This window comes from Anser brachyrhynchus (assembly GCF_964034855.1).
Source record: "Anser brachyrhynchus genome assembly, chromosome: 17".
Classification (NCBI taxonomy): domain Eukaryota; kingdom Metazoa; phylum Chordata; class Aves; order Anseriformes; family Anatidae; genus Anser; species Anser brachyrhynchus.
In genome coordinates, this window is record NC_137710.1 from 4,097,199 (window position 1) to 4,118,821 (window position 21,623).

The 21,623-nt window shown below is 57.3% G+C and overlaps 1 protein-coding gene across 6 annotated transcripts in view; it reads right to left on the reverse strand.

Annotated features, from left to right (window-relative positions):
* The window catches only part of NCOR2 (nuclear receptor corepressor 2), a 234,201-nt gene extending 213,036 nt beyond the window's left edge, over window positions 1-21,165 (reverse strand). For 5 of the 6 annotated variants that reach the window (XM_080560150.1, XM_080560143.1, XM_080560142.1 and 2 more), the window contains exon 1: window positions 20,852-21,165. The gene's annotated coding sequence lies outside the window, so the exon portion shown is untranslated. Of the gene's footprint in view, window positions 1-778; window positions 800-20,851 lie in introns of those variants that run through there. The other variant, XM_080560157.1, reaches the window with a different exon arrangement.
* Window positions 21,166-21,623: the final 458 nt, after the last annotated feature.

Consider the following 21,623-nt stretch of genomic DNA (forward strand, 5'->3'; position numbering starts at 1 on the left):
CCCCGCACCGCGCTCTGCTGGAGCGGCGGAGCCCACGGTGCTGTGCTTGCCAAACCTACCTCCTCTGCTCTCGAGTCTGAGTGCTCGGGGGAAAAAAAACACACAGCCTTCCCTCGCTACATGTGCAAAAGGGGGAAATAAGCAACTCAGTCGCTGCTTCCTCCAGCCCAGAGCACAAACTGATAGGATCACGCTGATCTAATCCAGAGGGCATTCCCCTGCAGATTTTAACAGCCTTAAAGTAGGTCATGCTTGGGCCTGAATTTCTCAGCAAGCCCGACTCTGACATATTTCTAGAGCATGTGTAGGTGCATGTGTGTTTTTCCCTCTCCCTGTAGTACCTCTCCGCGTGAGGCTCATAACCAGAAACCCAAATTAGCTCAGCCACAGAAGGGAGCCAAGTCTGAGGGCTAGATTTCTGTCTGAAACAGACAGACTGAACTTCTCCAGTCCACAGACCCTCCTCTGTCGCACGTGCTGGTGGCAGTTGTTAATCTCAGAGGGCATCCCTCCTACCCAGGGCTTCCAGAGGGGTAAAGCCCACTGCCAACCAGCTGAAGCCATGCACGCGGAGAGGAGGAAAGTGCTGACGTGCCCAGGGCCAGCCCAGCCAGGAAGGAGAGCAGGAGCACTGGAAGCAAGCCTGCCGGGCCCCACGCGAGGTCCCAGTCCTCCCTCGCCTCCTCTGTGGCCCTGGACCCAGCTGCTGCTCTCCCCGGCTCTGGGGACACCACTGGACAAAGCTACTCCTCAAAGCTGTCACCAGTTCCAGGCTCACCCAGCCAGTCTGCTGCACGTTTCAAGCTGTAAAAACCAAAAACCAGGAGGCTTTGACAAACCCACGCTCTCCGCTGAAATCAGGACCGCGGGGCCCCTGCCCTTCTTCGCCTCCCGTCACTCGGAGCAGGACGGATCCCTACAAAGCAAGCAGCAATTTTGATTCGTCAGGACGTGAGAGGAACGCATCCCCGCTCTCCCTTCATTACCCCAGGACTGCTACAAACCAAACAAAAATCCCACACAGAATTGCTCTTACGGCGACGCACTCGGAGCCCTTCCCATTACTTTAATTTAAGATGCTCCCAGCTGTCGCAGTGCCTGCCTCAGCCTCAGAGGACCACAAATGCAGGCTTTCTTCAGGGTCCTGGGCTGCTGATGTGCAGAGCGAGGAGGAGAATTGCATTTGCTGAGGCTATGAATGATTTATCACCGCACTGACTGCAAGAGGAGCGGGGTCCCAGGGCTCTCTGCACGACCGGAATCGCGCAGGCGGGCTGCATCTGCAGAGCTGTTTGTGCGCGCTCCTCAAATCATCATTAACCACCAGGACCCTCCAGAGGAGCATTTATTTCCTTGGGATTGCAAGGGAGATGGCTGCTGAGAAAACAGCTGGGCAGGATTTAGCCCCATTATATCCGTCTGTCTTGTTCCGCTCTCCCTCCCCTCCACCTCCCAGTTTAATTGGGTACGAAAATAGAGATAATAATGAAAATACAGCAAAAAAAAAGGGGGGGGGGTGGAGGGGAAGCGCAGCACAGGCCAACGGCGGGTCACAGCTCTGCTCGGTGGCAGCACACAGCTGCACGGGGCAGGGTTTGTGCTTCCCAACGCCCCCCCTGCCCCAGGCTTTAGGAACTCATCCCGTTCTCCCGATGATTTGCGCAGTGCCGCGCGCGCAGGTGTTATAAAAAAACAACGCCATGCCCACGATGGCACACAGCCCTCCGCTACGAAAATGGGCATCGAGTATTCTTAATGAAATGGGTTTGCGTTTCCCGGCAGTTCTGCGTTCTCTGGAGACAGGGCGATTAAACAAATACACAGAGCGAGAGCCCGGCCTCGGCTCCATCTAAGGGAGTTTTGCCACGGGCTGAAGCGAGGCAGGAATCTCAGCGCGTGGGCTTCCACCACCAGCTGCACAGACCTCGTATAACCTAATATTGCACCTCCCTTTAAGGGTGAGATACCAGCAGCCAGCCATATTTAATACGGCACGCCGCGCCTAGGGATCAAGCAGGATGGAGCCAGGCATTAATCACCGGTTCTCTTTCCTTGGGGGGATTACGCAGGCGAATCCTACCGCTAGGAAATATTTATAAAGTAGTTTTTCAGTTCTGGACGCCGCAGACTTTTTATAGTTACTATATTCCTGTATTGTTGTGCACAAAATCCTCACCTCAAACCCGGTTACTAAAAAAAGCGCTGCTCCCTTGAGAAACAGTCCTCAAATTAGCTGCAGCACACCGCCCTGCCTCCATCCCCACAGCTCTGCATCCCGCTAATTACCCTGCAGACGCTCCCTGTAACGAGGGAGATGGAAACCTGAGCGAGGAAGCAGAGGACCAGGCAGGGTGCAAGCAGCCCTGGAGTAAGCCTCCCCTTGTCACTACCTGCACACGCTCGAATCATTTCCTCCTTCCTCCCCAGGCAACCTGTGGATTACACGCATGGAAGTACAGCAATTACCCTCTTCAATTACCCTAAAGACTCGGGAAGAATAATTGTTTGCAATGGAGAGCCCTCTCGCCTGCTCCCCACACAAAGCCTAACCCTTCCTCCACCGACAGCCAGCCTCCAGAAATCTGTATGCTCCGCAGGGCGCGACCAGCGCCAGGCAGTCAGCTTTAATTTCCTCACAGTCATCGATATGCAGCAGTGTGGCTCACGCAGCTATCCGCCACGGCCTTCGGAGGGTTCGTTTCTCCTCTCCCCCTCTCCCACGCATCACGAAATGCGAGCAGGAAGAGAGGGGAGCAGGGAAACTTCTCTGAAACGACCTCCACCTCCCAGGCTTGAGGATGCGGTGCAGCACGAGCCTGGAAATGAAATCCTCGCTCCCCGCAGCCCGCCGTGCTTCCAGGGCCGGTCGGAGGAGCAGCACCAGACATCAGCTGACACCGGCAATTACATCCAAATAGCAGATACAAGGTCTGCTATCGATCTGTTCCTAGAGGGAAGGACAAGCTATCCAGTAAAAAGGGGTGTCACGTTATTAAATTCTGAAAGGATAATAACCCAACACGAAGGGCACAGCTGTTACTGGTACACTTCAGGCTTCGTTTCCGAGTCTGACAGGGAGCAAAGATCAGCGGAGCACTTCACCGTTCGGAGACAGGCCTAGAAATTGCAGGAATAAATTAACATATCCATATCCAAATTACTGGGCTGCAGGGGTTGCCGAGCTGCTGGCAGGGACCGGCCTCCTGCTACCACCAGTCACTCCCCGCAGCCGCCTTTCCCTCTTGCTAGCTGGCACCGCGGTGCTCGGATGGAAAAGCAAAACACTTCGACCTTTCCTACCTCTGCAGCTTTGCCTCGGAGCAGGAGGTTTAACAGCCCCAGCCCAGAGGCTGGAAAACACAGGGCAGACACAACAGACCTCGGAGAAGGCACTCGGGAAGCCAGATCTGCCCGCAGGAACCCGAGCCAGGCATCCCGGCGAGGACAGCCAGCTCCACGCAAAGCCTGCCTCGGTTCTGCTGGGACAGGAACGCACGGCTGCGGGAAGCAAGCGAGTCAGGGCCCTTCAACAGCAGCAGCTCAAAGGAATCGGAGAGTTTAACCAAGCTGCTACTGAAAAAAAAGAAAAACAGGAAAAGTTATCGATTCGTACGAGCTCGGAGTCAAGAGAGCCATAAATTATTCTGCAAGGCAACAGAGATGGCAGATTTCTTGGGCACTTCAGTGGCGCGCCACGCAGAATTACGGGCTCGGCTCATTTGGCCAGACTGTCCTACGAGCAAGCAGCAGCGATCCCTGAAACGGGCGCCGGATGAGTTACCGCCAGCACCCCATTAACAGCATTGCAGGGCACGCCAGGGGTTACAGGCGGAGCCGGACAGACAGAGCCACGACAGACACATGATTTCATAGCATACTTGGGGGATTTTCCACCCCGCTGCAGACAGCGGGTCGCTCCGTCTGCGTGACCAAAATTACAAACATAACACAACGAATTAGAAGCAAAATGCCCCCGCGCCCCTGCCCAAACAGACTAGGCTGGGGAATCCAAATCCCTCCAGTCATCCTGAAAGGCATTTGGAAATCAAGGTGAGAAGAGCCCTACAGATACCAGCCCTCATCCCAGATATCACAGTCCGGGCAGAAAACCGGGACTTGGGAGCCCTGCAATGTATCCCCCGCTTCACCACAAGCCTCAGGTGCTGCCTCTGGCAACTCAGCTCTCCAGGCCCCTTCACAGAAGGAAAAGCAACGGTTTCCCTTCCCTTCAAGCGAAACACGTTGACACGGCCAGATGCGAGCGCAGCAGAGGCCAGGCAGCGCCTCAGATCCCAGCTACCTGCACAGACCTCCAGTGCCACAACCACCTCCAGTGCCGAAAGCAAGCGGCCCCTTAGGTGCTCAGAGGTCCTGAGGAAAGCCGGGATCATCCCCCGGTGCTGCCAGCGGAGCAGGCGCACACCCTGCCAGGCTGCCACTGCCTGCGGCACCACAACCCCTGGGACCCCGGTCCTGGGGGGCTGCCCCCCGAGCCAGGCAACGCGCCAGAGCCCTCGGTACTGGGGAGACTGGTGTGAAAGCAGCGGCTCGGAAACTTCGGACACGGGTATGTCTGTATGAAATGCAGTGAGGGAAGATCAATATTTTCTTTTGTTAAGTAAATCTGGCTGCTGTGGAAACACCGGGGCAGCAGCCCAGAAGGCAGGTTTTCTGTTTACCCGCACCACCAGAAGCAGAAGTGGGAACAAAGGCGGCCGTCCTCACCCGCCGTCCTCACCCGCCGCCCCGACGGGGCCCCTGCAAGCTCCACGCACGGAAGGGAAGCGCAAAGCTCCCCGCGCTGGTGCAGCAAGAGCTGGGGGCTTCGAGAAGTGACAGAAGGGGAAACAAACCGGTGCTATTCACCCTCCCCGAACTCCAGGGACTCGATGTCTGCCCCTAACAGCCCCTAACCCCAACGGGAGCCGCAGCACCGACACCCAGCGCCCTCCGGCCCAGCAGGCAGGCTGACGGCCCCGCAGAGGGCTCTGGCAGGCAAAGGCAGCCCCGCTGGAGTTTCAGGCGGTGCAGAGCAGCACATTGATCCATTTATCGTCTGCGGGTTGCCATAGAGACCACGAGTCCTCCCCCACCACCCCCCGGACCCCCCCCCACCGCTTTCCAATTGATAGCCGGGCGCTGGGGAAGCTTTTGCAGCACCATGGAAATTAAATCCCCGCTGGCAGTCACAGCCATCGCGGCCACGAGCCCGCAGCTCGAGGCAGTGTGCCCACCCCTCCCCACCAGGCAAGTCCGAGCAACGAGCCTCTCCTGAAATAAGTATTGCTGGGAGCAAATGGTATTAAAGTGGGGTTTCACACGAGCCGGTGGGTCAGCTTCAGCTGCCAGACTTCTTCCTGGCTGCTGCAGGAAAAGCCACCCCTCGGCCTGCGGAAGACACGCAAGCCACAAACTTTTGGGGGCAGAGAGGCCAGCCCCAAGCACATCCCCTAATCCCACCCTTCAGACACGATTTCTCCCGTCCCGCTCCCAGCAAGGAAGGAAAATACCTCACCTAGCCCTGAGGCAAACTCCTCATGGCCTGGACCGTGTCCCAGAGCGGTGCACAGCAGCACCTCCCACACCAAAGCAGCCCAAGGCCCCGGCACCACAAAGCACTGCAGGTGCTTAACCAGCCTAGCAGCACCGCTTACCAGCACAAGGCACCGCGCTATTTCCTTTCTCCCACCCGGCTTGGGGTAGAGAAGCATAATCAAGACAGACGGAGAAAAATCTTCAAATCCCAAGGCCGGGGGTTTGGTCTTCAGCTCCACGCGCTGCCACGCGAGCAGGTCGCCCCGCAGGCAGAAGAGCTGCTGCCAGGTGATTCCCTCACACGTCCGAGGAGCTGCTCTGCAGGCACCGCGCTCCTCAGCCCTTCACACTCCGCACAAAAGCGTGAAAACGCGGTGCTGGCTTCCCCCACGGCCCCACAGGGGCCTCTCTGAGGAGACCACAGGAGAGGAGTTCGGTGCCGCACGCAGGGGCAGAGCCAGTGCCTGCAGCCCCGCAGCCAGGCCCGAGCCCAGGCCGTGGGGCAGGTGGCAGGGCCGAGGCGGCTGCAGGCCTCGAGGGGAACTGGAGAAGCGCGGTGTAAACGCTGGATGTGCCTGGAGCCAGAAGGCTGGGCGAGGGCTGCGCGGCATTTCCTGAAGGTTCCCTCTAACGAGCGCTGTCAGCCCGCCAGCCCCGCGGAGCCCTTCCGTGGGAAGCACGGCGCTGCCGGGCCCTCGGTGGCACCGTCACAGTCTGTGACAGCGGGAGCTGCAGAAATGAAATTCCTCCCACGCAGCGCAGAGGCAGGGGTAGGACATCCAGGCAAGCAAATCCACCCAGATCTGGTAGAGCTGAAGGGGAGAAACTGCCCGGGAGCAGCGCAGAGCTCCCACGGCACATGGGCGGCTGCCTCACCTCTCTGTCCCCAAGCACCAGCACCTTGTCCCACCCCGACGTGCCTTGTCAAGTGCCCTGTCAAGCTCAGAACAACGCAGAAGCTTGCGACCTGCCCCAGTCTCCAGCCTGGACACGACGCTTTCCAGCAAAAGCAGCAAGTCCCCAAGCTCTCTCGCCAAGCCTCGGCAGCCCTCCTCTTCCCACCGCTTCTTCAGGTGCTGGGACCTGCTGCAAAACGCGTCACTGAGTATAACCGAAGGCCAGCAGTACCTGGGCAGTACGTGCCAGAAAGCAGAAAACACGGCAACTGCTAGAGGGAAGGAACTCGAGAGATCTGTCATTCCGGGCGGGAGGAAAAAAAGCCATGTTCAAGGCCTCCTCGGTTACGTAAACTTCATTTCCATGTCTTTTATCACTGATAAGATAAGCCATTGCTCAAGTTCAAGTTCTGTATCAAGTAAACCATGATAATCCTCTTAGGAATTCCCCATGCCCCAGCTTGAACAGACCTGCAGAAAAGAGCTTAAGGGGTTGCCTTCGGCTTAAAAAAGAAACACACACAAGCATGCAGCCACATACTTATTTATAACGTAGGCAAACTGGGGCCCGGTATAGAATAGGAAAGGCTTATACGGGGCTGCCTGAATAAAGGGACCTACTTCTGCCCTAGTTCATCAAGGCTACGAGCCACCGCTCCGTCACGCACCGCGCAGTCAGCCACAAAGAAAATCGCCCTTCCGAGAAGGATTCCTTGCAACAACGAGGACCTGGAGGAGCGGATCCCGAGAAGCAATTAAAGTGATTCACGGCCAGCCCCACGCACTTTGTGCTGGATTACGCCAACAAGAGTTTTCCAGGCTGCTGTATTTTTTTTATTTCTTATTACAACAGAGGATAATTTTACCTCATCTGAAGCCGGTGGCAGAATTACAGTGATTTCCAGCAATTACCCCCCTGCTTCAGGTGTAAGACTGGAACTCGCCAAGACCACCCCCTCCTGTTGTACCCCTTCATCGTACCGTCACGACATCCAGATGTGAGCCATCGTCTGTATTTGTTAGCCTGTAATCTGACCCAATCTAGCAACTGGATATTCTTACTAACCACTTAAATATGCACTTGCACACACTGCCTCGTAACACAAAAGGCCACTTCATAAACTGCTGATTGCAAGATAGATGACAGAAATAAACAAACTCTTGTCCTCTGCTGCTGCACACCATCAGGATGCAAATTACCTGGGCCAGCAATTTTATCACAGCATCTTCCAGGCGACTGCCTGAGCCTACAGGCAGCGAAGGCCAACTTTCGAAGCCTAAAGCTTCGCTTTACGGGGAAAGCTCGACTTCACGGGGCCACCCTTGGCCACCCCCAGGCACTTCAGTGATGTGCAGCCACAGACCAGGAGGGCACAGCCTTGCACGACCGTGGCAGGCACAAGAGCAAGGCGCAAGGCAGTGGTATCTGGGATCAGGACTTAAAACGAAAGCTTTGTTCAGGCCTATCTACTTCCCTCAGGCAGCCCAACGGGCTCAGGCACCCACAACTGCTTCTTACGCACTTCCAGAGAGCGAAACTTTCATCCCTCCAACCCCAAAAAAAAGAAAAACTGCCTCTCCCCACCACGTTTTTCTCGAACATGCCTGGGAATTTTATAACATGAACTAAAGACGCAGCACATCGATCCAAACATCTCTCCCCTCCCCACCAGCAACTTCAGGATCCTTCAGCGCTGACTGACAATCCACAAAACCGTGGCAAAGGTTGTTTTCAAATCAGCTGCCGGAAAAGCTCTTCCAAGATAGCAGCTGAATTCAAATCACATAGCAATTATAGCTCAGGGGGATTTCTAGGTTTTTCTTTCAAGAAACCTATCTGAAAACAAAACAAAAGAAAAAAAACTGCTTTAAATCTCATTAAAAGATTTCAAAGTGTGTCGCAAGCACGCCACATTTTCCACCAAGGCAAGCAGGAACAAATCCAACTATCTCCACCCCAGCCGAAGAGGTTTTGTCCTTTAAACCCTCGCTGCGTGCCACCCGTTTCAGCAGAGGAGCGGGACACGGCAGGGTCCCCAGCTGCTACAGACCTCTCAGCATCACGCTCGCCGCCCCGTCCCACGCCGTTCCCACACGGTGAGGTTCTCCACGCCGCCCTCCTTGGGTTTTCGCCCCTTGCCTCAAGGCCGCATGCAGATGACCGTGCTTTTTCTGAAGCCGGTGCCAATGAGGCCGCTGCATTCGTTATCCGGGAGGATAATGACAGAGTGCAATTCAGTCAACAGCAAATCCTCCCCGGGGAGATGCCCTCTGACCTCTCCCGAGCTCGGGGATGAAAGTAGACAGCCAGATCTCAGACAGGCGGCAGAGCTGAGTGAATAATTCCTAATGAATCCTTTCATCTCCCCTTTTGTTTTGGGGCGGGGGGAACGGAGGGAAGCGGAGGGAAATGGTTTGGCGCTATCCACCAGCAGAAAATGATTTTCTAGGGCTACTCCAAATCACTGTCAGCCGCAGCACATTTTTCACGGGCTCGGCTCGGGACGCAGCGGGCGAGCTGCTCCCTGCGGGCGGCCGGGTCCAGAGGGGGAGAGCAGAGCAGCACAGCCCGGCCCGCAGCAAGAGCAGGGATGCCGCCGGAATCCCAGCCTATGAGCCCCATGGCAAGCAGTAGAGTGAATTCAAATATCCGCTGAAACCGCGTTTTCGCCAATAAAACTCGGTTCCAGCAGCACAACAGTAAATACGTGAAGAAGAAGAAAGTTCCTTAAGTAACGCCCACAGAAAGCCGTGGACCCAGGCACCTCACCTCTCCCCGCGTGCCTGTCAGCCCTCACCAGCAGCTCTCTCCCGGTTACAAACCCACGAGCTGGAAAGATAGCAAGTGTGTGAGATGAGCAGATTATTACCCCAAACAAAAAGCAGCAATTCTCCCTTCTCCTGCGTGAACTCAGCGGCAGAATCAAGTCCTGCAGCATCTCCTGAGTGTCACCCAGAGGTTTTAAGGGAAATAAGGATGGAAAGCAGCGGCAGAACACAAACCTCCAAGCTGCTTTACAAGCTTTCGGTCACCCAAACAGCACCAGGCCCATGGGTCTGCATCCGGGCAATAGAACCAGCTGCAGGTGTGCAAACTTCATCCCCATCTCTCAGGCCTGAAATCAGCCGCGTCTGAAGCAGTCGCTTCCACCCAGCTGCTGCTACACTTCGAGATCTGCCCTAAGCAGCACCGGTATCTCACGCTGCTAACAGGAACTGCACGCAGGGCCCACAGCCCCAGGACGCTCCCTCCCCTCCTCCGAAACAAACGAACCAACGCAAACCCGCACGCTCTAATCGAGCTTGGCGAGGGTATTTATAAAGATGCCAGATCCCAGGGGTATCGATGACAATCTCTTCCCCAGTAAGGCCCGACTCCAGCCCCGGGCTCTCTCAAACCCCCCTGCTACCTCGCACGCCGCCCGGGACATCATGCGCGGCCACGCAGGGAGCAGCCGCCATCCCCTGCAGGTGCCCAGAGCACGGGGGCCGCGATGCCAGCGATTAGGCAGAGCTTCAAAGGAAGGGAAACAAGAGTCCTAGTCAATGACTGACCAGAGGAACGGCTCAGGCTGCTCTCATTTGCTCCTCTCTCAGCACATTTGTTTGCCAGGCTGCCCGAGAGGCTCCCAAGGGTCAAACCCAAGGAGCCGCGGGGTCAGCGACTGCGCCGCGATGGCAGCTCCGCCGAAACGAACACAAATTCCCGAAACTGCCAGTGAAAAGTTCCCAGCCTTCACAATTAAAGCTAAAAAGACGTGGATATGCAAATCCTCTAAGCTCAAACATGCCAGAGACAGCATCAAAACTAAAACACCACACGTGACTGCTGGAGATCAGAGGTTAACAATATTTAGTGATCCGCCTCACATTCTGACCTGCTCGCAGCGGGCTGTGGAAAGCAAAACCCTGCTTTCAGGCTATTTTGAGAAGCACTCACAAGGTTTATCCCAGAAACTGCTCTCTGCCTACTCGGATTTCTCAGCCGAACCGATCACATGGCGCTCCGACGGCCTGCCGAAGACACTTGAGAATAGCAGCGCTGCCTGCCGCTCCCCGCCTGCCACAGCGCCGCTTTTAATTGAGGCTGAACTCCTTTAGCCCCTGCTGCAGCCTGCAGCTCCAATCACTGAAATAATAATTAAACCCAGGAGAAACGGTCCAAAGCAGCGGTGCCCTTAACTAGCGCGTTAAGACGGGGAGACCTGAAGACGTGTGCAGACACCTCCAGGACGTGCTGTTTTGTTTCCAGCCTGCAGACCTGCCTGGGTTTCGGATCTGCCTGGGTTTTAACGGCGACGTCGGCGCGGCAGGGATCTCGCAGTGCAGCACAGAGACAGAGGAGAGGCAGAAAAGCGTCCTTAAAACTTGCTTTCACCTCGCCAAGACCGAGGAGGAAATCACGGCGAGTTTCACCCGCTTCGGGACCTTCCTCCTCTAATTCCTGGGAACGCCGCAGCTGATGACGACCTGAGGTGGGCGTTCAGAGCAGGGCACGTGGCCCCGCGTCAGTGCGGCTCGGGCACTCGCCCCAGCTCACGGGGTCCTAGGAAGGAAACCCGCTGCAGACAGCGCTGGCTGCGAAGGCCGGTGGTGCATCAGGCAGCGCTGCCCTGAAATCCAAAGGGGAGAGACTCAGCCTGGAAACTGCTCTTCGTTAGGTTAATTAGTCGAGTTTGCTGTAAGCAACTCGGTTACCATAGCCACGGTGCCCGGAGAGGAACGCTTCACACGGGTGTCCCTGCCTGGGACCGGGGCCGGGGGCTGCTGGCCCTTGCTGCCACTGCACAAACACCGCTCGCGGGAAGGCTCCTGGCCACAGATCACACGGCTGCTAAAAATAGTGCTGGAGAGCAAACAGGTTAACGGCACGGCGAGAAAACGCATTCACACACGGAAATAAACAGAACCCATGCGAGACCTGCCCCCCAGCCTGCCCTGTGCGCGTTAACAACCAAGATGATGCTGGGTGCTCTTAAAAACCCAAGCCCTGCCGTCAAAGAAGTGACCGAGAGCTGCCCGTCTCACCACGCTCCCTGCACACACAGCCAAATCTCTTTCATCTGCTCCGGTGCCTGGAAAAAGTCCAGAGTTAGAGCATTTCCCCAAACAAGCACATATTTTAAGTGTCATTAGCTACACTCTGCCCTTTTATGATCAACATCATCTCAGTTGCTCACAAATCTGCCATGCAACACTCATTTATCCCTGTACTCGAGGCACGCCAGCAAAACTCCACTGCTCATAGAGGAGAAGAACGGCTGATTTAGGAAAGTGGGAGAGAAAAGGCAATTTGCAGTTCGACCGAGCTCCTCCAAAAGTGGGAAGCCCCGAAATTTATCCTAAAATCAGCAAGAGGCAGCAGAAAAAGTCAAAAAGCTCAGCCTTGCTTGACAGATAGCCCCAAACCCATTAAGGAATGCAGCTCAGCGCCACCTTTCTCAGCAGGTTAATGTTAAGCTGCTGCTTTTTTTTTCCCTCTTGCAGATGCCTTAATTGCTTGCTTAATACAGATTTCGCCGCTACGCTTATCGCAAGGCTCCGAGCCGGCCGTGTGACGAGGGTGCAGAGCGCAGGGCAGACCCATTTGTCTCCGTAACTAATTGTTCTGACTTCTCAACGTACACACCAAATTGACTTGGCAAGACTGCAAGGCAAAGCTGCTGTATTTATTTAGGCATTTCTTCTGCTTCGTACAACAAGGCTCCAACCTGGGCTCCCAGGCCAAGACACCACGGGCGTCTTTATCACATTTATGCAAAACCGGATCGACTGAAGGAAGGATCAGGCCCCAGGTTAGCAACATTCCTGGGCACGTCCTTTACGCCAGGTATTTTAGCCCCGGTTACCTGGCTAAGAATTAGCTGGCGAAGCGCTCCAAGTTCACGAGGGAGAGCGCCAACACTCTTACTCCCGGCTGCAGCCTCCCCACGCCAGGGACCAGCCTCTGCACGATATCCGGGGCGTGCAGCCTCGCCGATCCCAGTGCAGGGAGCGCCTGCGTTAGCCAGGCACGTCCGACCCCGGGTAATGCGGGGCCGCCGTCGTGCACGGGCACGTTCTTCCCGGAACAGCCCCGTGCCTGCGGCCAGGGGTCTGCCTCCGCACCCGCCTTCCAACTCCGCCAAAGGTTCAAGGTGTTTCCGCACGAAACAAGGAACTAGAGCGAGGCGAGCACAAGGGCGCATTGTGCGGGGAGCAAAACCTCCTGCAGAGAAATCCGCAGGCTTTTAGAAAGCACGACTGGACAAAACGGGGCGGGGGGAATGCCACAGACAGAACTTAAAGTTCTTGTCCTGGGGAAGCTGATAGCAAAACTCACGTGGTGGGGAAGCAGGAGCAACCAGAGGGCTTGCACACCTGTGTCTGGCTCCGCAGCACGACTCTGGGCAAAGCAAACTCGTTTCCCAGCTTTCAGGGCATCCACAAAGCGTTCTGGAGTGCAGGAACACCAGTCTCGATGGAGATGCAAGCCTTAGCTTCCCGCAGCGAGAGAGACAACAAGAACACAAGCCTTAAGGTATGCACTTACGTCTCTCTACTTCTGTTTCATAATGCTGGAGAAAACCCCAAATCCTGCAGCACTTCAGCCCGTCACCACGCAGCCCTCAGGAACGCTGCAGGCAGCTGGCTGGGTGCTGGACCAAAACCGCAGCAGCTCTTTACGTGCCTCTCTAATCACTGCACCTTGAGCCCCAAAAACACCAGAAATCTAAAGACGCAAAAATTTTTAGCAGCTACCCGTCAAGACAGCAAAACAAAGCCAAGACTAAAACCTCCAAATGAAGGAAAAAAAAACAGAGAAAGCAGAAACAAGGGCTGGCTGACACCTCCTGTACGTGCTGTCAGCAGGATCACCTACTCCGAGAACAAGGACGCAGCGCGATGCTCGGCGCATCTGACACATGACAACTGCTCCACGGCCCCAACGCTGGAGTTGCACGAAACCCTCTGAGCGCCCATTGCCTCGCAGCTCAGGAACAAACAGCCACTTACACTCGCTCAGAGCACTCCAACTCCACACGCTGCCCCCCAGTCAGATCTTTGGCTCTTGACCTCCTCTCAAGCATCCACCCGGGGCGCGGAGAAGCCTTCCACCCCGCCGCCAGCCACGCTCAGCAGTTCCAGCCACAAGCGTGCAGCCGAGCCGGCAGCACAGGGGCCGTGCAGAAACATCTCACCGGCAGCCCACGGTGGCCACCAGGTCCGCAGAGCGCACGCAGTGGCACCACCACCAGCCCCAGCCCCTGCACGCAGCCAGCCTCCAGCATGGGCACACGGGGCCACCTCCTCGGCACCCTCCAAGCGAGTTAGTTAAGACTAAACGAGTTAGTTAAAGACTAGAAAGCCTCAAGGAATAACACTGATGGCTTTTTCCACTGCCAGTTCAGAGAGTTTTTTTCCCCAAAACACTGGATACACAGATTCCCATAACGTGCAGACTTTGCTGCGTTTTCTTTCTTCGACGGTTTTTAATCACTTCTGGTCTGGCATTTGGAAATTATTATTCACACACACACAGAGACAACAGGAACAAGGCTGCAGGGAAACACGGATTTCACTGGGCTGCCTGTTTTTGTCTGTGGACACCACCTCACATATTACCAAATCAAAACAAGGCGGCCAACTTCAGCACGAGGGGGGAAATGAAAGGGCAGACGGGTGACCTAGAAATGAAGCTGAGACTTTGGCATGAGCTCGAAACTGCAGCAGAGGCAAAGACAGGCAGAGCTTTCCAGGCTCCATTTTGAAAGCAGCTACCAAGTGGAATTACAGGACACGGTACCTGCAGAACAACGAGGGCAGCGCTTGATCGAGGAGGTCTTTCCAACAGGTAGGAGTCACCCCCCTTCAAAGAGAAGAAAGCCTTGTGCCAAAGCAGAAGGGATGCAGTTATTTAAAGCCTCAATACAGGAACCCCCCTGCGAGCAAACAACTAGAGAGACTTCCCAAGTGCATGGCTCTGATAGCAAACACCGCGGCTGCTCCACGCCCAGGCTTTACATACCACACGAGATCACGAAACGCATGACTGTAATGGCAAGGGCTTGGCGAGTCCGTAGCCGAGGCTGTAGGGCTTCGAGCAGCGGCTGAGGAACGCTGCAGTCACACGTCTCGCAGCGCGGATCCAGTACAAACTCACCCCGCCAGTTATAATTGGTTCGAGGAGGGCGTGAACGAGGCACCTCTGTTCCAGCAAGTTTCAGGCTCCGTCAGGTAGCGTCCGCAGCGCTGGCGCGGAACCGACGCAGGCTGTGCATCGCCCCCGGCAGGTCTGGCAGGGGAGGCCGCCACTTGCTCGTGGCCCAGGCTGGACGTTGTTATACCGCTGGGTGGCCCGGGGTAAATCGCCGGGGGCTCGCAGCCTTAAAACCAGCTCCTTGCAGCATCAGGCCAAAGAGACGACAGGAGCTCGGTGGTAAACACTTGCCCAGGGCTGCAAAGTGGCCACGCATCCTGCGGCGGAGAGGAAGACATCCTCCGTCCTCCGAGCCAGGGCCGTGGGGATTCTCAGGACGCCTGGCTTCGCGTGCCATCCCAGACACCCCTTCGCTCTCCCCTACCAAAATCCACGGCGACGCGCCCCGAGGAGGATGAAGGCTGCCCGGGGGAATGCAAGCCCCCGGGGACCGAGCAGAGACGACGGGATGATCTCCATCAGGAACCTTCCCAAATCCTGTCATCCTCCACCCACGGGGCTGACACATTTCTTCCATTTTGCCTTCTTTAACGTGAAGACACGGCAAAAATGAAGGATCACAACACAAACCCCGCTGCCCAAACACGCACAGAACAAACATTAGCTGTCCTGCCCACGGAGCCGGTGGAAGGCGTTCAGATGGCGGCGCTGAGCGCCAGCCCACGGCATGCAGAAAGCAGGGCTTACGAGAGGCAGGAGCCCCCGAAGGCACACGGCGGACGGACACGCCACCGGAGAGCTCCCGCAGGTCGCCTGCAGGGAAAAGAGCGGCCAGGCGGTAAGGGTTAACGCCCCGGGGATTTGGGGCCGAAACCGCGCTTCTGGGCACCGCCACAAGGTCCGGCGTTACACCGGGGAAACAATGCTAAATAAAGGTTACACTGAGCAGTATTATGTAAATAATTCTCGTCCACAATGAAAGGATAAACCCAGACTGCTCGGTTAGTTATTAACTCGGGAGCCAGCGCCGCAGAGAGGAAATCCTGCCGGCTCTCCCTCCCTCGACATATGTACCGGAGGGCTGCAGATGGGCCTGCAGCTCCCCGAGACAATACCCGCAACATCCCCTGCCTCCCCAGGCGCTGGCACTCTCCCCTGGAGCACTTCCCACCGGAGGAAACCGTGTCAGCCCCACCACATTGTCTCCTCCGAGGGCAGCCCGCTCGTCCTGAATCCTGCCGCTGCCCGGGCTGCATTCAGAGCCCTTCCTCCTCCTCCTCCTCCTCCTCCCCGAGGGCTGCCTGCCCTGACAGGAACACGCTCCTCGCCACGTCCCTCCACGTGAAGCCGGGCCCAGCCCTTCCCTTCCCCTCGTAGGCTGAACCTGCTGGAGTTTGCCTCGCCAGCACCATTTCTTCTGCCCAGAATAACTTACTCAACCTTTCTGTCGCCTCCTCCCCCCCTGCAACCTCCCTCCAGCCTTGGCCTCACGACTGAATGCTTTATGTTTGTCATACAATTTTAAATCTGTCAGCAATTCATCCATCTGCTGCCTCCTGGGTTTTTAATGCTGCGAGCGGCTCTGGGATACAGCCTTGCATAAAACTCTCCATGGAAAATGAAGCTGTATCTCATTCAGAAACGGAACCAGCTTTGAGATCATTTCTTTCCAAGGTGTTGGGCTGTTTCAAAGGCTGGCTTCTTCCCTACAGCTAGCAGAAAAGCAGTGATGCTATCCGCTCTAAAATAAACATTATGGGAGCGGCGATAAGGGGAAATATTTCAGCTGACTAAGAGCAATGCGGGTTCAAATCCAAGCGTAAGCTGATATTGCTTGTAATTTGCTCCCAAGCCAAAAACACAGACCGGGAGTGGAAAAAAAAAATGGATGGCATTAAACGAGCAGCACACTCAGCGACTGCACAACTTCAGCATTTGCATTATTATTTTTTTTTAAACTAACCTTCAGTTTCACGGACCATAAAGTTAATTTGGAGCTCGCTTCCCTTCCCTGTAACTAGACGAAGCTGCCATCCTTTACATGTGTTAATGTTTGCTCGGTGCTCCGGGGCTTCAGATCAGTCAGGGGCATTCCCCGCGCCACCCGCGGGCACGCAGCCGCGCCGCCTGCTTTGCTCGCCCCGTCCTCACACCAGGGCAGTAACCGCAGCCCCTCCACATCCATCCTGGCCACGTCTCCTCCGGCACCGGTCACCTCTCCCCTGCAGGCTCCTCTTGGACACCTCCAAGCCCAACTCGGCCCACTGGCCAGGCGACTGCAGCCCCTCCTGGGGCAGGCTGCTGGCCTCCAGTAAGCCAGCCCGTGCCCCCAAGGCTTGCTGGTGGCCTTGGGAAGAAGGGAAGTGACAAGAGGGGTGGGCAGGGGACTGGGGGCACAACCCAGATTTCTCAACTCCCAGCACAGTCCCGCTGCTGCCTCGTGTGAGGGTCAGGGCTCACTTCCCAAAACTGCCAATTCACGCATTTCCTTCTGCTGTTCTGCCCTCCTTCCCCTCCCTTCCCTGCAGCTCCCTCCCTCGCCTGGACCAGGCTCCGGGGGCACTTTGACGCCCGCTGATCCAGAGGCCTGGCTCCCCTCTTCAGCCATCTTTTCAGGAAGCATCTCTAGCCACGCTCATTAAATGAGACCCATTTCCATTTTCTTCCACGACCCAAAAATCTGACCCTCGGGCACCACAGGGTAAATCCGAGACCTTGACACCTGTGTGCCAGGACAAGTCCAGCCACAAGGAGCAATTCTCCACTGCTCTCACACATCAACACGCAGCAAGGACCCCAATTAAAGCCACGCCAAAGCCTATATCAAGGCATCCTCAATGAGAATCCATGACCCCATGATGCCTAAATCCTTAAGCAACCGCAAAAGCCCCAGCCAGCGATCACAGCGGCGACTGGGTGCTGCTGCGCCTCATCCCTAGCTCCATTAGAGCCGACCCTGCTCTCTGCTGAAACCTCTCCGCGAGGACCGAAGCGCGCTGCAGCTCACCGAAGTGCCGCCGCACGAAGAAAACCGTCCTTTCAAGCACACGTTGCCCTGGATTCCCATCCTCATCCGCCCCTGCACATAGCCCGCGGCCCGCACTCGGTGGATCGCTGCTGGCAGCCGCAAAACCCGGGAGAATCAGCCCCTCGCCGTCCGCAAGAAGGAACTCTTGCGGTGAGGGCAGAGCACTCGTGGGGCAGGGACTCCTCTTCACCACCAAAACAGCTCGAAACGTTGAACCACACGCCACCTCTCCGGCCTCAGTTTTCAGACTTGTCCATAGATCTGGTTGGAATGAGCCATCAGGTCAGGGACGGGTAGTGCTGCACCCCAAGCCCTGCACCTCTCAAGCCCAACGCCTTTGCCACTGCTCAAATCACCTGCCCGAAGCCCGCTCCAGAAAATTTACCCGTTTAACCCTCCCTTCCTACCTGCTCACATAGAACCGGGGAGATCACAACTTTCCTCCCTTCCAAGGAGCCAGAAGACGACGCTCACTCACACGCACAGGTTACGGCTGGCTTTGAGCGGGCTTCTCCCACGACGACCCACCCGTACCCAGGACTGTATTTCGGCAGAGGCACATTCCTGGGTCACTGCCAACCAAACCAGCAGCAGGAGAAGCGCTGGAAGGCATCAAAGGGCCAAATAACGCACAAGCACGTCACAAAACACGAGGACGTCTGCTCCGACCAATTCCAGCCAGCGCAGCCCGGAGCTGCTGCGGGGACGAGACGGGCAGCTCTGTTATTACCACGTGTCGCTATCGGCACAGCTGCACGCACGCCTTCATCGCCAACCATAACAGAACTGCCTTCACCAGACTGGGCCTTGTAATTACAAGACACGAACACGGCTGAACCAACCCCCCTCTGGATTTGGCGCGGGATCGCTCCGGGGACGGGTACAACCTCCACTCGAGGCGGCTTGGTCCAAATCCAGCCACAGCCGTTAGCAAACGAAAGGTATTGCCAAGGAGCAGCTGCTTGGTGGCTTGCGTGAAGCGAGCTTATGGTTTCAGTCCAGATCTTGTCGTGAAGAAACGCCCGTCACCTCCCTGGCACCCAAGCTGTGAAGCCAGAAGCATCCACCCTCCTCTCCAGCGTGGGAGCCCCGCCGCGGGAGGCGTTCCTGCACGGAGCTCCGCAGCAGGCCCTGACCTCTGCAGGGCTCTCAGAACCAGGTATGTTTTGCAACTTGGCAGAAACACACAGCTAAATAACAGAAACCACCACCCACATAAAGCCAGAAGAACAAAGTACCAGTGTTTTCCTGCCCCAGACATGTGCATGCCCCATCTCCTCTCTCGCACCAAAAATAGCTTCTACTTTTTCCCTTTTGGCAACAACGAAGTAGGGTTTGAGTGCATTTGCTTTCAATAAACTAAATGCGTTTTGCAAGAGTATCTCTCATACCGAAACTTACCCAATTGAAGTTATAAAATATTGTCACACGCAGAACTTCCCTTCCCCTCCCGCGGCACCTCGGGACTCGGACTGCAAGCTCTTCGCAAGCCTTGCTTTCCGCTCTCCCCGCACGAGGCACAGCCTTGGAGCACCGTGGAGCCAGGATGGCAGAGCTAAGCCCCAGAGTCACCGAACGTGTCAGCGGTGAAATTCAGAGAAGCAAGCACAACCTCACGAAAGCCATCCGGAAGTTTTGTCGCCACTTTCACAGGAGTTGGACATACTAACCCAGCTGTCCCAACTCACTTTCCTCCCCTTTACGAATTACCACCGTCAAACCATCTCTTTAAAAATCACACAGCAAACCTTAACCTTGCTGATAAAACCTCGGCCCAACGCAAAAAACTCTCACCCCACGCAGCCGAGGAGCACCACTGGAACAACATCACCTCCAAAGTCAGATTAAAAACCACCGGATTCAGCAAAGCCCCGACGTCTCCAGGCACTCGAAGCCCCAACCTTTGCTTTGTGAGAATACCGAGGGAGAGGTCGCAGGAGAGTTCAAACCATAAACGCCTGCGAGCCGATGGGGCGGCGTGAGGAAATACCCGCCGCACAGATCACCTCCAGCGCCACGGCCCTCCGGGGCAAATTCTTGAGCTGACCCAAAACACAAAGTTCAGGGAGCAGACCCAGGCGGGCGCAGGCCGGGGCATCCAGCGGGTTTGAAGCAGCGGGAGGCAGGGCGGGGGTTCAGAGGGGTCAGCACTGCCCATGGCGGGGGTTCAGAGGGGTCAGCACGGCCCCGATCCCCCAGCCTTTGGGCTGGCTCTGGGAGCAGCCCGCATGGCAGGCAGCTGCCCGCACCCACCGCCGCCCGCTCTTTGTGCGCCGCCAGGGCACGGGAGCAGCGGGAGAAGCGGGACCGGGAAATTATGAGAATCTGCAGGGGGGAAAAAAAGCGTCGCTCCGGAGGCTGCAGCTGGGAGAGAAGCGCACACTTGTTGCCTGCAGACGCCGGCAGACCGGCCCTGTTTACCCACCGTAAATATTTACACGGGAACCGCCGAACGCCGCATCTCCGGGTAAGTCAGCCCTGGAGTTCGCAGCTCCCCACGTCTGGGGGCTCGGGGCCGTCCCTCGGCACCAAGGGCCCCGTTCTGGGGGCAGCGGGGCGAGCCTCGCCCGGCGCTGGATTCCCCACTGAATCGCCTCCGATGCAGATTCATCTCCCTGGGCTCTCACGGCGAGCGTGAAACCACCGGCTTCAAGTACGCGTGTCGGGCGAGAGCCCGAGAAAAAATAAAGCAGAATTGAAAGGGATTTTTTTTTTTTTTAAGAAAAAAACAGCCAAAAAGCACCGCCACGCTGCTGGGGGGGGGGGGGGGGGCTGCCTGTCCCCAGAGCCCCCCGGCCCCCCGTTGCCACCAGGCTGCCTCGCGTGGGGGGGGGCTTTCCGTGGGGGGAAAGGGAAAGGAGAGGGGGAAAAAGGGGAAAAAAAAAAGGAAAAAGAAAAAAAAAAAAAGAAAGTTTCTTCCCCGCTCAGCCGCTCTCGGTGCACATTTTCATTTTTACGTAACCGCGGCTGGCTCGCCGACCTACCTGCCTGGCAGCCCCTCCGCTCGGCCCCTGGGCGCCGCAATTAGCAGCAATTAACACTGCTCCATCCCCCCCCCCCCCCCAAAAAAAAAAAAAAAGGAAACACATTTCCCATTGCCCCCCCCCCGTGGGCTACCGGCGGGTCCTGCGTGGCCGGGCTGCACCCCCCCCCCCCCCCATAACCCCTCGCTAATTAATTAGCGGAGGCGGCGCTAATTAGCGGGGGGGGGGGCGCTGCGGGGCCGGCCCCCCCGCGGTGCTCCTGCCTTACCTAATCCCGCCGCCGGCTGCCGCCCCCCATGGCCGCTCCTCGGGTGCCGCCGCCGCTCCTCCTCCTCCTCCTCCTCCTCCTCCTCCTCCTCCCGCTGCGGGGCCGCCTCAGCGGCCGGCGGGGCAGCGCTGGGCGCGGGGGCTCGGCCCCGCCATCTGCGCCGCGGTTATAAATCCAGAGCCATGGGGGCTGCCTCTCCCCGGGGAGCCGAGCCGAGCCGGGCCGGGCCGGGCCGGGCCGAGCCGTGGCAGGCGGGCGCAGCTCCGCGCCGTGCCGCTCCGAGCCGAGCCGAGCCGAGCCGTGCCCTGCCCTGCCCGGGCGGGAGGGAGGGAGGGAGGGAGGCGGGCGGGAGGCGGGCGGGCTCCGCTCCCTGCTCCGGCCGCCGGGCGGGGCCGCGCCGCCCGCCAGCCTTAAAGGCGCCGAGGCCGCCTGCAGCGCCGGGCACCCCCCGGTGTCGCTGGGGGGGTCTCGGGGGGGGGGCACGGAGCGGGTGGGGGCAGCCCCGCGTCCCCTCGGCAGGGCTGCTCGCGGCCCCGGCCGGCCCGGCCTGGGGGTACCCCCGCGGGGGTGCCGCCTGTGGGCAGCCCGCGCCAAGGCCTCGCTGCACTCACGGTGAAAAATTTCTCCCCGGTATCTCATCTAAACCTGCCCGGTTTGGTTTAAAATCGTGGAATCATTAAGGTTGGAGAAGAGCTCCAGGATCGTCTGGTCCAACTATCCCCCCAGCCACCAGTGTCACCCCCTAAGCACCACGTCCAACCTCTCCTTGAAC